The sequence below is a fragment of the Symphodus melops genome (assembly GCF_947650265.1).
Source record: "Symphodus melops genome assembly, chromosome: 8".
Taxonomy (NCBI): Eukaryota; Metazoa; Chordata; class Actinopteri; order Labriformes; family Labridae; genus Symphodus; species Symphodus melops.
The window spans coordinates 17,465,848-17,479,225 of NC_136698.1; the positions used below are offsets into that span (position 1 = coordinate 17,465,848).

The 13,378-nt window shown below is 39.6% G+C and overlaps 1 long non-coding RNA gene across 1 annotated transcript; it reads right to left on the minus strand.

Moving 5' to 3' along the window:
- Nucleotides 1-411: 411 nt before the first annotated feature.
- LOC306828521 lies at nt 412-12,489 on the minus strand. The gene is made up of 3 exons (XR_013779757.1): nt 11,849-12,489; nt 3,987-4,195; nt 412-1,057 (listed from the first exon to the last, which is right to left on the minus strand). It is a non-coding gene; the product is annotated as an uncharacterized lncRNA (long non-coding RNA).
- Nucleotides 12,490-13,378: the final 889 nt, after the last annotated feature.

Below are 13,378 nucleotides of genomic sequence, written 5' to 3' on the forward strand. Positions count from 1 at the left end.
GGTAATTACTTTTAATCGCCGCAAGATATACAGTACCATTTGAGTAAGACAAATTAGACCTTGAAAAAACTTCCTTAAGCTGCTCCCAAGAATCAGCATCTCCATTAGTTTCTTGTTGTATACCATGTCACATTCAATATCTGACCTGTCTGTTTTCAATATTTAGTTGCATTGTGGGTAATGCAGGCAACTGGTTTTGACATGAAAAACAGTGTGTAGGAGAGGGAAGATAATCCAGTTACCCACAATCTGACTAGGTTTGAATAATCTTTTCTTTCTTTGCTGAAAAAAACCTGGAAAATGATAATTCTTCAAATGAAAACCCAACCATGAAATGTTTTGTTTCTCCCCTGGGTATAAATGATGTTGACCTAGAAAAGTTAATCCAAAAAAGCAATGCTGCAATTCTTTTTCAGGCTCATTTCATCTTTATTACATTTAATCTTGTTGGGGTTTTAATGAATGATACATTGGGTTGTACCTATAACATCATAATTAACCAGGCATGAAATTGTATAAAGTACTTACAAACTTACTGACATTTAGAATAATGCAATTCATGCACCATTGTCTTCTACATTCAGTTTGACTAAATGCTTACACAAATCATCGACTAGTAGTCATTGGTAACACTTGGCTGAAAGAAAGCCCCCAAAGACAGAGCACACCGCTGACAGTGAAAAATAACTTTTTAACCTTTTAAGGGGAATGTCCTTAAGGTTTCAATGGAGCATGTTTCCTCAGAAATTCAAAGCAACAGGAATATAATTTTATGCTGCCAACCATGATCAGTGGAGTTCTTGCATAAGAGTAGCTTCATCATGCTCACTAATGAGCTTTCATTTTCCTGTGGGTATGAAATCTTCAAGATGAAGCTTTCCCTTGGTGAATTTGAGTTTAATGGAGAGTGTGGAGCAAGCGGCATTACACACATTCCCAGTTACTGATGGTGAAGACTGCTGGATGACATCAATTATACAAGCATAGCAGACATTACGCTGGGATTACCTGACAATGAACTCCAGTCTTAGTCTGGCCTTTGACAGCAGCAGGAAGACTGAAGAAAAAGAGAGATAGGCAAAAAGTGAGGGATGTGTTTACGGTCTTTTCAAGGGGAGAATACTGAAATAAACATGAAGGCTGAGCAGAACAACAAGACTGCATCAGTATGTAACAATATGCAAGGCTCAGGATGCCAGGGCCTACCTATCAAGCAAAAAATGGTAAATCTGCTCATGAAATATTCATATTTAAGCATGAGGCACCAACATCTAACTCGAGCTGCTTTGCTTTACGTAGACTTTAGGGTTCAGTGCCATTATTTGACAGATTGATGGGCTGGGTTTGATTTTTATCATGCCATGGTCAATGACTGAGGAAAATGTATATCAATGTTTGGTCGTGGTTATGATTAACGGAATGTAAAAGTATTTTTTATAGGCAGAGCTTTCTTTCTGTACAGCAATAAATATTGGAGACATAACATGGGGCATCGATCCTGCTAGATGTTGGGTGGGCTCCACTCCTGTTCCTGCTGAACTGAGCCAGTTTTCAGGTAAAACACTGATACCAGTTCAGTAGGCACAGGAGGGCACAGCCCAGATATTGCTCTGTTTCACACTACAGAGTGCAAGCTTCAGGCTTCTTCAAAATCTGTAACAAAAAGATTAACAGGATATGCAGCATGAAAGTTGGAGGGAATTCATTGTGATCTGGAGCCTGATATACTTGTATGGCACATTTGAGTTGCAGAATGATAAAATGTACAATGAGCCACTGGAGTTCCTTTTGGAACTGGCAACCTACAGAATTGCTGTCTAAAATGACTACTGTCAAAACATACTTAATGTATCAACAGATACATAAAGGAAATTGAGTGAACACAGGTGAACTTATTTGTCCCAGGAAAGTCACCAAAGGATGATTCCTGTAAAAGTTTAAGACGCAGCATTGTTCTTGTTAAAAAATATCTGTTACAGAGAGCACTAGTTTATTTTGCCCAAAGTTGATATTTCTTTGAAGTTAAGCTGAAATATTTTAGTATTATTTCTAACTTGTATATTTCATTGGTTTGATATACGTATGAAAGGGTTTCATGTTAAGTCTGTTTGTGCATAATGAAAACCTAAGTTTTCACTGGCTGGAGAACTTATTTCCCCAAGTTTAATAATGAAGACAGAGCAGCTAACATGGTACCCTGATAGCAATTAAACACACACTGGGGAGTGTGGTCTTACAAAGGCTTTAAAAAAAATCTCCCCAACTTGTTTACCTTGTATTTCGAGGTCGTTGTGTGTTATTTGTTGAGATGACGTGTCTAGTTCTTTGTACACAATGCCAATGGAATGACAATCCATTTGAGTGGTGGACACATGATTTCTCTCAAATGTCTGAGGAAACATTATCAGCTGCACAATTGATTAGTTTTGGGGTGATTGGATGGGTCACAGAAAACTCAAAGCTTATATCTTGCTGTGATGAAGATTTTTTTTTTCTTTTTTTATACAGCCTGTAGATCCACAGTAAAAATCATGTATAATGTAAAATATAATCTATTAATGCTATACCAAGCCTGACATTGACACAACTGTAGCTTATGTTAGATTGGATAAAAATACTTTTAAGACAGTTAACACTTGCAATAGGAAGACACACGATTAAACAGAACTTTGAAGCTTTTAAATAAATTCAAACCTTAACAGAAATGCCATGTCAAGTTACAATTATTATTGGGCAACAAAAATCATTAAGGAGATGTTTATTATTATCAATAAAATATTAACAAGATTAATTCAGGTTTCTTCTCCAACACACAAGTCCAGGCTGGCATGTGACACCAAAATACTAGCACACAAGTCCTGAGCAAAGTCTGTTGGACATGAACTTGGCATGCCTGCACATGTCTGACGTTTAGCACCACATTCCTTAAATTGCAATATAAACTGTGCCATTTTTTTAATCCACATTAAACCAGGGTCAATCTGTCTCACCGAAGCACTTTCAAATATATTAAGTATGCATGATGATTCTTGCCAGATCAATTACACGGTTAATGCTTCAGGGAAACACGATAAAAGAATAGTACAGCTTGTCTCAAGTCTCGAAAGCGTTGCACAATCATAAACCTGCATTTGGTCCACATTAACACATTTAACCCTCAATAGTTCCTGCATGGGACCACAAGCTTTAGCCTTTCTGTGTTTGCGCCTTCCTTGCTCCCTCTCCACCTTATCTCTCTTCACTCCTCTACTCCTTCCCCCCTCCTTTCTTCACATCCGAGATCATCAAGTTCTTTCCATTCAGCGGAACAAATCCCCTCCGCCGAATCAACTATTTCACCTCAGGCACTGAACTTAGCCACTGTGAACAACACATAGCAGGGATCAATGCTCACCAATTAGCTAAGCTCTGTGCCTTTAGCAAGTGGGTGGATGGCTTTTGAGGGAACAGAGACGCACGCAGACCTTTACGTGACTGCTCAGTGGTAAAGGGTGGCTGCTTTCGAAGCCTTAAGTGCTTACAATGTTGAGGTTTGCTTTGCCTTAAATGGGGCTCTCTTGTATTGTGTTTCAGATGGCGCCACCAATAGAAGATCCCGGCCTTCACTTTAAAAATTAAAATGGTGCCTGTTTATGAATCTCAATTCAAAGAGCTGAAATGTGATCAAAAGACAAAATGTTGTTCTATGTTGTAAAGCTATGTGACTTTTGCATGCATTTGAAAAGTGAGATTAGTCCGGACAGTTTAGATTTCTGCCTTCTGCACATGAAACTGCAAGCTTTAACACCTAAATGTGTTGTGTGTCTTTGTGTGAAAAGCTGATTCCATAACCACTTGAATGCCATCGAGAGGAGATGGCAATTAAAAAATAATCCTCTATTCATAAATCTAACTTCAGCAACTCCTGTTGACAGGTAATAATAAGAAACAGAACAACCTATCTTCTATGCAAAAAGCTTCCCGCAGTGGAAATGTAAGGCGATCACCTGCTAAGCTGTGAAAGAGTGGAAATCCCTGGCAATGTGATTTTTGTTTCTCTTTGTGCATCAAATCACGGTGCCAGGAACCCTCCCCACCACAGCGGGGATCAACTTTGCACCTCTCCGCCCTTCTTCTGCCCTCTGTATCTGCTCCAACATCCTCCTGGGCTCCAGATGCCTCCGTCCATCTACAGCAGCTGTGGAGCACCTGTGACCTAAAAGAAAAGTAAAAAAAAAAAAAGAGAGACATTAATCGTTAGAAACTCCAAACAAAACCTGTCTTAGAACCTGAAGTGATTTGATGAAAATTGATGATGCACTTCAAACGACTCCTGTAACCCTTTGGATGGAAGATGATACAACTTATCTCTGTAAGAAAACAATATTGAATTAGTGTGACGTGAGGAATGACTCTGCAGACTGCTCTTCTGTACAGATCAGCAGGATGCAGCAGATGTGGAGTTTTAGTTGGAACTTGCAGTGCCAGCTAGGCAGTAGTCAGTTTTTTTTTGAAGAAAACACAGCTTGTTCAAAATACCAAGGACAATGCAAACGGCCTGGTGCACTTCAATATCAAATTCTACGTATATGATGTCAGCCAGGGAGAAAGTGCATCAGGAGATCTGGAACTTATTTTACCAATTAAAAATCAATGTAGACAAATGGACAGGATCCTGCTTGTCATATTATATGAGGGGATTTCAGGTCAGAGACGGTGCGACGTTGCCGGGTGGGTCCACATGCAAAGACGCAGAAACCCCCCCCCAAAAAAAAAAAAAAAAAAAAAAACACGCCTCTTTCAAGGCCCCCCCCCCTTTTCTGAAGAATTGGAACGTCTGCATGCATTATGTTTTGTTGTTGTTTTTGCTGTTTTGCAGGGAAAATTCCAGGCCCACCCTGGTGTGGAAGGAATAATGACAGTATTGTTGAGCAGTCAGGAGGATGTGAAGGCCGAGACTCCACAGTGCCGCTTTCAACATTTTTCCATTACAATGGGGAAATCTAAATTTGTTCTATCTTTTTTTTGTGTGCAATACAAATGATTTGAACAGATACGCATTACAAAACAAAAGCACTACTATCATGGCATCTTCACTATAAAACGCACAATCCTGTCTCTAAAGGTCAAAGCTGGCGTACTCTTGTCCACACTTGCAGGTTCATAAAAACACCAAGTGTTCTCTGACATGACCTCGTTTGCATCACAACAGTGTTTATAAATGAACTAAGTGACTTACACATAAATTGTGTTTATGTGCAGCGCCACAGTACAAGTTATACAACATAACAAAGGCGTGAAGAATCCTTCCAGACAGAGAAATATGTCTGTGCTGTCAACCAGCGTTAACAGCTCGCTCCTCCCTGCACATGTATTATGAATAAATATGTGTCTCCATTTTGAGTCGTGGAACATAAAGTTGTGCTTCGCTGAATAGTTGCAGGAAAGAGGAATGAGGGATTGCCTCTGTGCATGTGTGTTTCTGTGTGTTGTGTGTTTCTGTGTGTTTATTATTTCCATGCATGATCGGTTATGTGTAGTGTGTGAAAGAAAAGAATAGAAATAGTGAGAGTGAATCAAAGGGAGCGGTCATGCCCTCTGACGTGTGTGAGTCAGTGTTTGTTTCCTGGGTGTGAAAGCTCTATGTGGGAAATAACTGATAGGTGACTGAGGTGTTAAAGACAAAATGAAGACTGCAGAGAGGTGACATATATTTGGCAAGCACAGTCAATGAGAGGGTGGGACAAACAGCACAAGTTTCATACTGTAATGATTATTAAAAGGTCAAACACAATTCATTAAAACACTCATTTAGGACAGCCACCGATAATTATTTTGATCATTAGAAATATTTAAAGTATTTATTTTTTTACCTTTTAAGCATCAGAATATAGTAAAAAGAAAACAATTGTATAGCTTCACATCAGAGCAGAGTATCCCATTGACAGGAACCCAGAGACATTCGTTACATACAATATGTTAACTTTGTGATACGATGCTGTTCTGTTTGATAAGTTATGGTATAATAGGGTACAATATGTTGTGATTGGTACAATTCACTACTATCCTCTTATTCACACATTTAGCTGTCTCCACAGTTATACAGATAAAATCACCAAACCTATAAAACACAGTAACACATACAAGTCATGGCCTTACTTTATCAAACGCACATGACACATACAAGAACACCATGAAACTATTCAACAACAAGACTTCATGGTACAATTCAAGATCTTAATTAGTAAGTTGTTTAATGAATATTTGACATATAAGCAGCAGATCTTCACATCTAAGATGCTGGTGGAGAAAATGTGCCATTTTTGCTTGAGCGATGTTTGAGTGTTCAGTTTTGACATGATTTCTTTGATGCCACTGAACATTTAGTTTAATTTGTCAAAGCAAAAAGACACTTCCACATCCCAAGAATCCAACTGAACATAATTTACAGCCTGATGGAAGTTTATTATTATACACAAGGCTGAAGGTATGAACATGTCACCACATTTAGAAAGTGCAAGGTTTGCAGTAACAGATGAACAAAATGACCTCATTCATGCAGCCTGGAGGAACTGCTTGTTGGGTAAAATGACAAAGGAGAGTAGAAATAACACTCAGCTCAAGTGGCATGAAAACACAAAGAAGCCTGAACAACATCACAAAATGTACACAGCACTTATACACATGACTATCGATCATAATTTCCTTGGTTTGCAGTAACATTCTTATTTTCTTCAAGATGCGACAAAGCCTAACCATTTGCAGAGAGCAGTTTATCTTGTAAATCTGCCAGATCCTGCCTTTCTTTTTGGCACGTGTTTTGCTCATGAGATGTTGTGATATTTGTGGTCATGACCGCACACCTAAACCCAGTTACAGCACTGACGTCACCATGCATCTCACACACAGGTGTCACTGTGTTTTTCCACTCTGCTCTCACAAGGTGTAGCAAAACATGCAGAGAAACATCGAGTTGGTGAGAATGTGTGGGAAAGAAAAGTGTGATGCCCATACAAAAAAAAAGTTAAACCTACCATTTATTACCAATCACTTGATTTTGTGTCAGAGTTTGACAACAATTTCTGACAACAACGCCACCACCATCTAAGCCCTGCAGAAGTGACAATGAGGAAGTGCAGAATTTCAATAGAGCTCTTATCTGGTGTTCAGACAGAAATATATATATGTCCTTCAACTGAGTAAAAAAACAGGTAAAGGCAGGTCTGGATGCAAATCAAATCCCAAAGTTGAAATTGAATCCACTTCAGTGAAAACATAAAGGGAAAGGCCTGAGAAATAACAACAGCTAATGTCAGTGCATCTATTGCTGGCAAGCTGACCTTTAAAGGTAGAGTAAGTAAAATATAGACTGCTCAATCATCACTAATGGGCCTCCATACATGTGTAGTGGTGACTGTGTAGACTCTGTCCTCTGCCTCTATGTTTTGCTTTGTGTTTGTTGATTTGGGGCGTTTCTAGGCAAGGAGCCGTTGTTTTCCCCCCAGTCAACGACAGCGTACAGGTTAGCTTGGAAATGAATACAATTTAGTGTTTAGACATGATTCAAACTGGTGAATATGACCGATGCAGACTGAGCAGCAAAGATGGTAAAAGTGAGGCAAAACGCCAAGCAGATAAAGCATGCAGACACAGAATTGGCTGACTTTCTGTTGGACAGGCACGTACGAAACACTGCTGGTTAGCTCTTGCTAGCGTGATGCGCAATGTAAGTAAAAACGGTTAACGTACTGTACGTTGTGTTGCAATAAACATTTCTACCGACTCTGTAATCTACATATTTTACACTGGCTGTTTGGATTTCCAGAAAAAAAAATTGTACTTATTTTGTTGTCGTCTTGAGTTACATCTTCAACTTTTTGTGCATGAATCTATCTTATCTACTGTTATATGTTTTACAATTTGGAAACACTTTAAACCCATCAGCTCAGAAGTGGCGTGAGGTATAATAGTAACATGTTTGTTTGTTTGTTTGTTTGTTTTGGATAAGCGAAGATACAAAATAAATAGTGCATTTATATTAGTTATCCACATCTGTCTATAAATTCAGGCATTCAGGTGTGTGTCTGTCTGTGTGTTTGTTGGTGGAGTTTCTCAAAAACCATTCATCCGATCGACGTCACACTTGGCTTGTGTGTTGCTGAGGAACCAAGGAAGTGCAGGGATGATTGTGAAGTTAGGCTGAGCTCAGATTTGTGGATAACATATTTTTTATAGTTTTTCTATGGTGAAATCCTACTGAAGCGTACCCTCCTGGAAACACCTGACAAGCGGAAACAACACGAAGAAATATGAACAGGGCATGCACAGAGAGTGGTGGAGGGCAAAACCGTTCTTTTCAATGTACTGAGTCATTACAATCAGTTCAGTAAAAGATTCGTACTAAAAATTAATTCATTGAGACATTTGGCCAGTGTTCAATGCGTAACTGAGATGACTGAACAGGACAAACAAGCCAGAAACATTGAGTTGATAACAGATGTAAAAACTGAGACTCCTGACTTGACACATCTTTGTAATTCAAGACCCTGTTAGCATTAAAGGAAGTACAAGTGCTTGTTGGCTGGAACTTCATTATTTAGCTCATTAGGTCAGTCAGTCCTTATAAACCAGCCTCACAAGGGGCTGATGTAAGGAGCAGTAGTTTTTCTCATGTCCCATTAACAATAATTCACTTTACATAGTTAATGCAATTTAGTAGGATGTAATTTCACGCAGAATCAATCATTATGAACCTTTTCTAATAGGAATGAAACAGAATAAGACATATGAGACTAAACATATTTGGATTTTTTTTTTGTTCTCGTTGAAAGGTTCTTAGTGCTGAATCATTTGAATGTTATCTGTATAGAAGCACCGGCTCACATATCATTGAAACAACGAGGAAAAAAGATCTGCCAGGAACATTATACTTTATAATACATTAAAGGAAATGGCACAAGTGCATTAAGGGCTGGTGTGGGCGATCTCTTGATCTGATATACATTAAGAAGCTATCCCAGCTATTAGCTATTAGCTGAAGATAGAGAGATTACACTTTGACCAAAAGGGGGAGAAAGATTCTCTGAAACCTGACAATGGAGGAGACAAAAGGAGATGTAAAACATAGTGAAAAGGACGGAGACAGAAGCAGAAGCACTTAGATGATAAAACATGACAGAAAACAGAATTGATTGAGCATTATCTGTGTTAGATAGTGTGATAGCGACACAGCGGTAGACTGCTGGGTTCATTTGAGGACACTATGGATGTAACAGAGCGGCCATTAGTAGAACAAATGCTAATGATGTGTCAAATCCCACTCAGCCAAACACACCACTTTTTAAATGTGTGGCACATCCTGAACATGGTGTGTTGACAGTTTCAGACAACACTTTTAACAATAAGAGCTCTTCTTTATTGCTTTTATTTGACCTGGATTTTTTTTTCAAAGTTTGGGAAAAAAAGATTGAGGTAAAAGCTAGAACACCATCTGTAGATACCTTTATAGTGTTTTATTTAAATAAAGGTATTGAGGGAGTGAAGGAGGATTAGGGAGGGACTCTTGACTGACAGTTGAGATGCTTCCATCAGCATTGCGTGTGAGAGGGCGAAGAGGAGTTGGCGTGTTCGGATTGTGACCTCTGTAACATGCAGGCTCCCTCCCACTCCAAGCATGCAAACTCTCCACAAACTGAGGCCTGTTTTTCCACCACACATGGCTTCAATTGGAGGCTACTGCTGCTGCTGTATCTGCAGACAAAAGGCATAGCTCGACAAACCTGATTTTGAAATCAATGACTGGCAAACAGATCGAGTTGGCAGTGTCACGGGTATTTCTTGTGATGATCGCTGAAGAGATGGCTCTGTACGCTTTTTCTAGATTTCCATAAAAGTCTTGTGCATGTGTATGTTTATTTGCATGTTTGTGTGTGAACAGGCCTGTATTTACAGTCCCACTCCAGAGCCAACAAGGCAAGCTGTTTACTACTTGGTTGGTCATAAAAAGTAAATATGCATCAGTCGGAGCCTATCAAAGGCTCCTTCATTTGGTTTCTCTCCTTAGATGGCTTTGGATGTGTGCTGTAATTGCCTCGGCTCAGACAGAAATTCTCTGTGGTGGATGCATGGACAGGGCTAAAGGAGCCGAGGGAAACCATGCTGTCCTGTTCACCTACACACACTGCAGCTGATCTGAAAGGAACAATGAACGCACAAAGTGCAGGTCAACACAGGACACTGACACATACACACCAACTACTGTTAGGTCACACAGGTGCATGCTTTGCTGCAGAATATACCGCACGCAGGCATCCACTCACACACACCCACAATCCCATAAACTTCATTGATGACAGCGAAATTAGGAACTGAACCCAAATAACAAACATCTGTTCATTGTTTTCCAGAGAAAACGCCCATTTCAACATCTGCCACTGCACAGTGAGTATGCAGCATTTCACTTATTCAGAAGGAGAGTTTATATTTTAAAGTTCAGTGAAATTAAATTTGACATTTCAGCCAGAAATTCTCTTGAAAACCGAAACACACCGTAGGAATGACAGTTGTTTATAATGTTTTCTTAAAACTTGTTTGCTGCCATTTCCTCCTTACATCTGTATCAGAGACAGTCATGGGCTTTGTGTCAGAGTTTTACTTCTGTAAACCTGACAAACAAAAGCTACTCATTCACAATATTCATGACATGAATTTTAGCTTTGTATTGTTTGATAAAATTTGAACTGGTTGTTGTTGTGATAAATAGCATACTTCATTCAACAGGATGTCTTTTAATTACATTACTTTTTTTTTTCCATTTTGCGTTTCAAACTGGTCAGCTGATTTCTTTTTGCCAAAGCTGTTTGTTTGATTTTTAAGGTTAGTTAAACTGTGGCTTATATGCAAGCATGAAAACTAAGAAAAATGTAAAAAATGTTTTTTGCTGCCAGGTTAGATTTAATTTGGGGTCTGTCTGGTTCTTCTGTTGCAATGATTATGATACAATAATTCAATATTTGTATTCATAACAAAATTCTGCTCTAGAATACTGAAGTCCACCATCACAGTCATTTGATCATTTTATATTAAACTTGTGTATATACTGTATATAAAAGTGTAAGTATAAAACTTGATCTCTATCCTTGTCCAATATTTCTTTAACACATGGGAGCAACACACCGATTTAGCACACTGTGATAAAGCCTTGGAGCACAATCAAATATTTGAACAATTTTTTTTCTCCAAAAATGTTCTGTGTGCTTGACTTTAGGGTTAGATTACCACATCAAACTTTTTTAAAATCTAAATAATGGTGAGATAATCAACAATCCCCCCACAGTCATGAGTTTGCTGGAAAAATAAAAGTGCTGGTACAGCAGCTTACGGGCATGCAGGTGTGTATATGAAATATTATCTGTTTAACTAATCCCAGACAGCATTCTTTCATACAGGTTTATTCACAATGTACAAGGTTTAAAATGTTTAGCATTACAAAACCCAGTGTTTCCCCCCTTCAGTAGCATTTAGTAAACATTACATTTACATTTGAACTATTTTTGGTGAGCCAACTACTTGTTTGTTGTACTAACAGATGTGCTGCCTCCACTGAATCTCATCAACAAGAGATGAAAGCAACAGCATAAAATCCATAACATCAGACAACATCATGCTTTGATCAAATCTGCTGTCTTGTGTTCTGTTTATGACCAGTCAGCTGCCAAAGGAAAGCGGCATGAAATGCAAAAAGAGCCGCACAACAAAGCAAAACTAATACAATTTAGAAATGCTGAAATTTAGTACGCTGCAACCGCAAAAGAACGACAGTCAAAGGAAAAATGTGTGTGTGAAACAGAGAAGGGTGTTTGCCACTCACCATGCCCTCAGGTCCTACTTGGTAAGTCTGAGTCACCTCAGAGTTCAGATGAGGATATGCACAAAGTGGGAGAGTTGACCCTCTTGGGAGGGACCCCACTGACTGATTTACTGGCTGACTAACTAACCATCTGACTAGCTAATGACTGACTAAACAACTGCAGCCTGACTGTGCCAACTGTGCCGCTTCAGGTCCAAGAATTGGTCCAAGTGCAATCCTCAGAGCCGGGTCTCCCCTGCTGATGTGTCTCTGCCAAACAGTCCCTTCCAGGGCCGCGTCCCAGTGGTCCATGGACCAGAAAGCAGCAGACAGAGAGGGGCAAAAAGAATATATGCCCCCCCCCCTTTTTTCCCCCACAGCTTGCCAGGAGGGGAAAAGAGGAGTAGAGGCTGTTCTGTTCCCATAGAGGTCAGATTTGAAGTTAACGCACCCAGCCAGCAGCCTGGTTACTGCTACCAGGGATGTCTCTCCTTCTTTCTCTCCCTCTCTCTCTCTCTCCTTCCCTCCCTCCCTCTGTCTTCGTCCTGCAAACCTGATAAATCACTCTGGATACACAGCCGAGCCCCAGCCCACACTCAGCCACTCACACAGCCAGGAGTAACGTTAGAGACAGAGAGAGACTTTCAACCAGTTGTCCCAAGAGATCCACTGTCCATATGAGAGTCTGGAGGCAGAGCTGCCTGTTCTCCCTCCTTCCCTCCCTCCCTTTCTCTATTATTCCCTCCCTCCCTGCCTCTCTTCTTTCATTCCCCCTCTAGTTTTTTTTACAGCCTCCGCTGAGACACTCTTTATTGTGGCAATTGCATTAGCCTTTAGCGAGCGAGGAATGGCTCTTAGTGCCTAATGCAATGTTGTGTTTCTCCCCCTTTGTCTCTCTTTCTGCTTATCTCTCTTTCCTCCCTTTCTCTCTCCTTCTTTTTCTCTTTCCCAAGTGTCTATTAGTTTAACAAGTACACGTACACATACACACCTCCTCTCCTTCTTTCTTTGAGGCTTTTTTTCTTCCTCTGAGTTATCCCTTAAAGGGACACTGTCTCTCTTCTGGCTCTTTCATAAGGGTGCTCGGGTTCTTTGAAGGAGTCCAGGTGCAGGATCATGTTTCTGGAGGCTGAGAGGCATTGATTGTGTCTCTGTTTGGCTTGCGATTGTCTCAAATGTTTATGTGCTATTACAGGACTAATGGTCCACTGTGCCACTGCAGGAGCTATGTATGTAAAATCAATGAACAATTATGGTCAGAAATAAACATTTGACCCTTTGGTTCATGGCCATGAGTACAGTACACAGCAAAACATACAACCAATATCCAAGGCTTTGAATTTGAGTCTTTAACATTAGCATGTTACGTCAGTTCTAGTCTCCTCTGATAACATTTCACTTTTTCCTTCACTTCTTTAATTATCAAAACACCTGCAGTGCTTTTGCTTTGCTTACTTCGTACACACTTTTTTATTGCTAAATATTTAAAAGGTGAATCCCTCTCTTATATTTTAACGACAACATTTAACATTAAGGTATATTGGGTCAAAA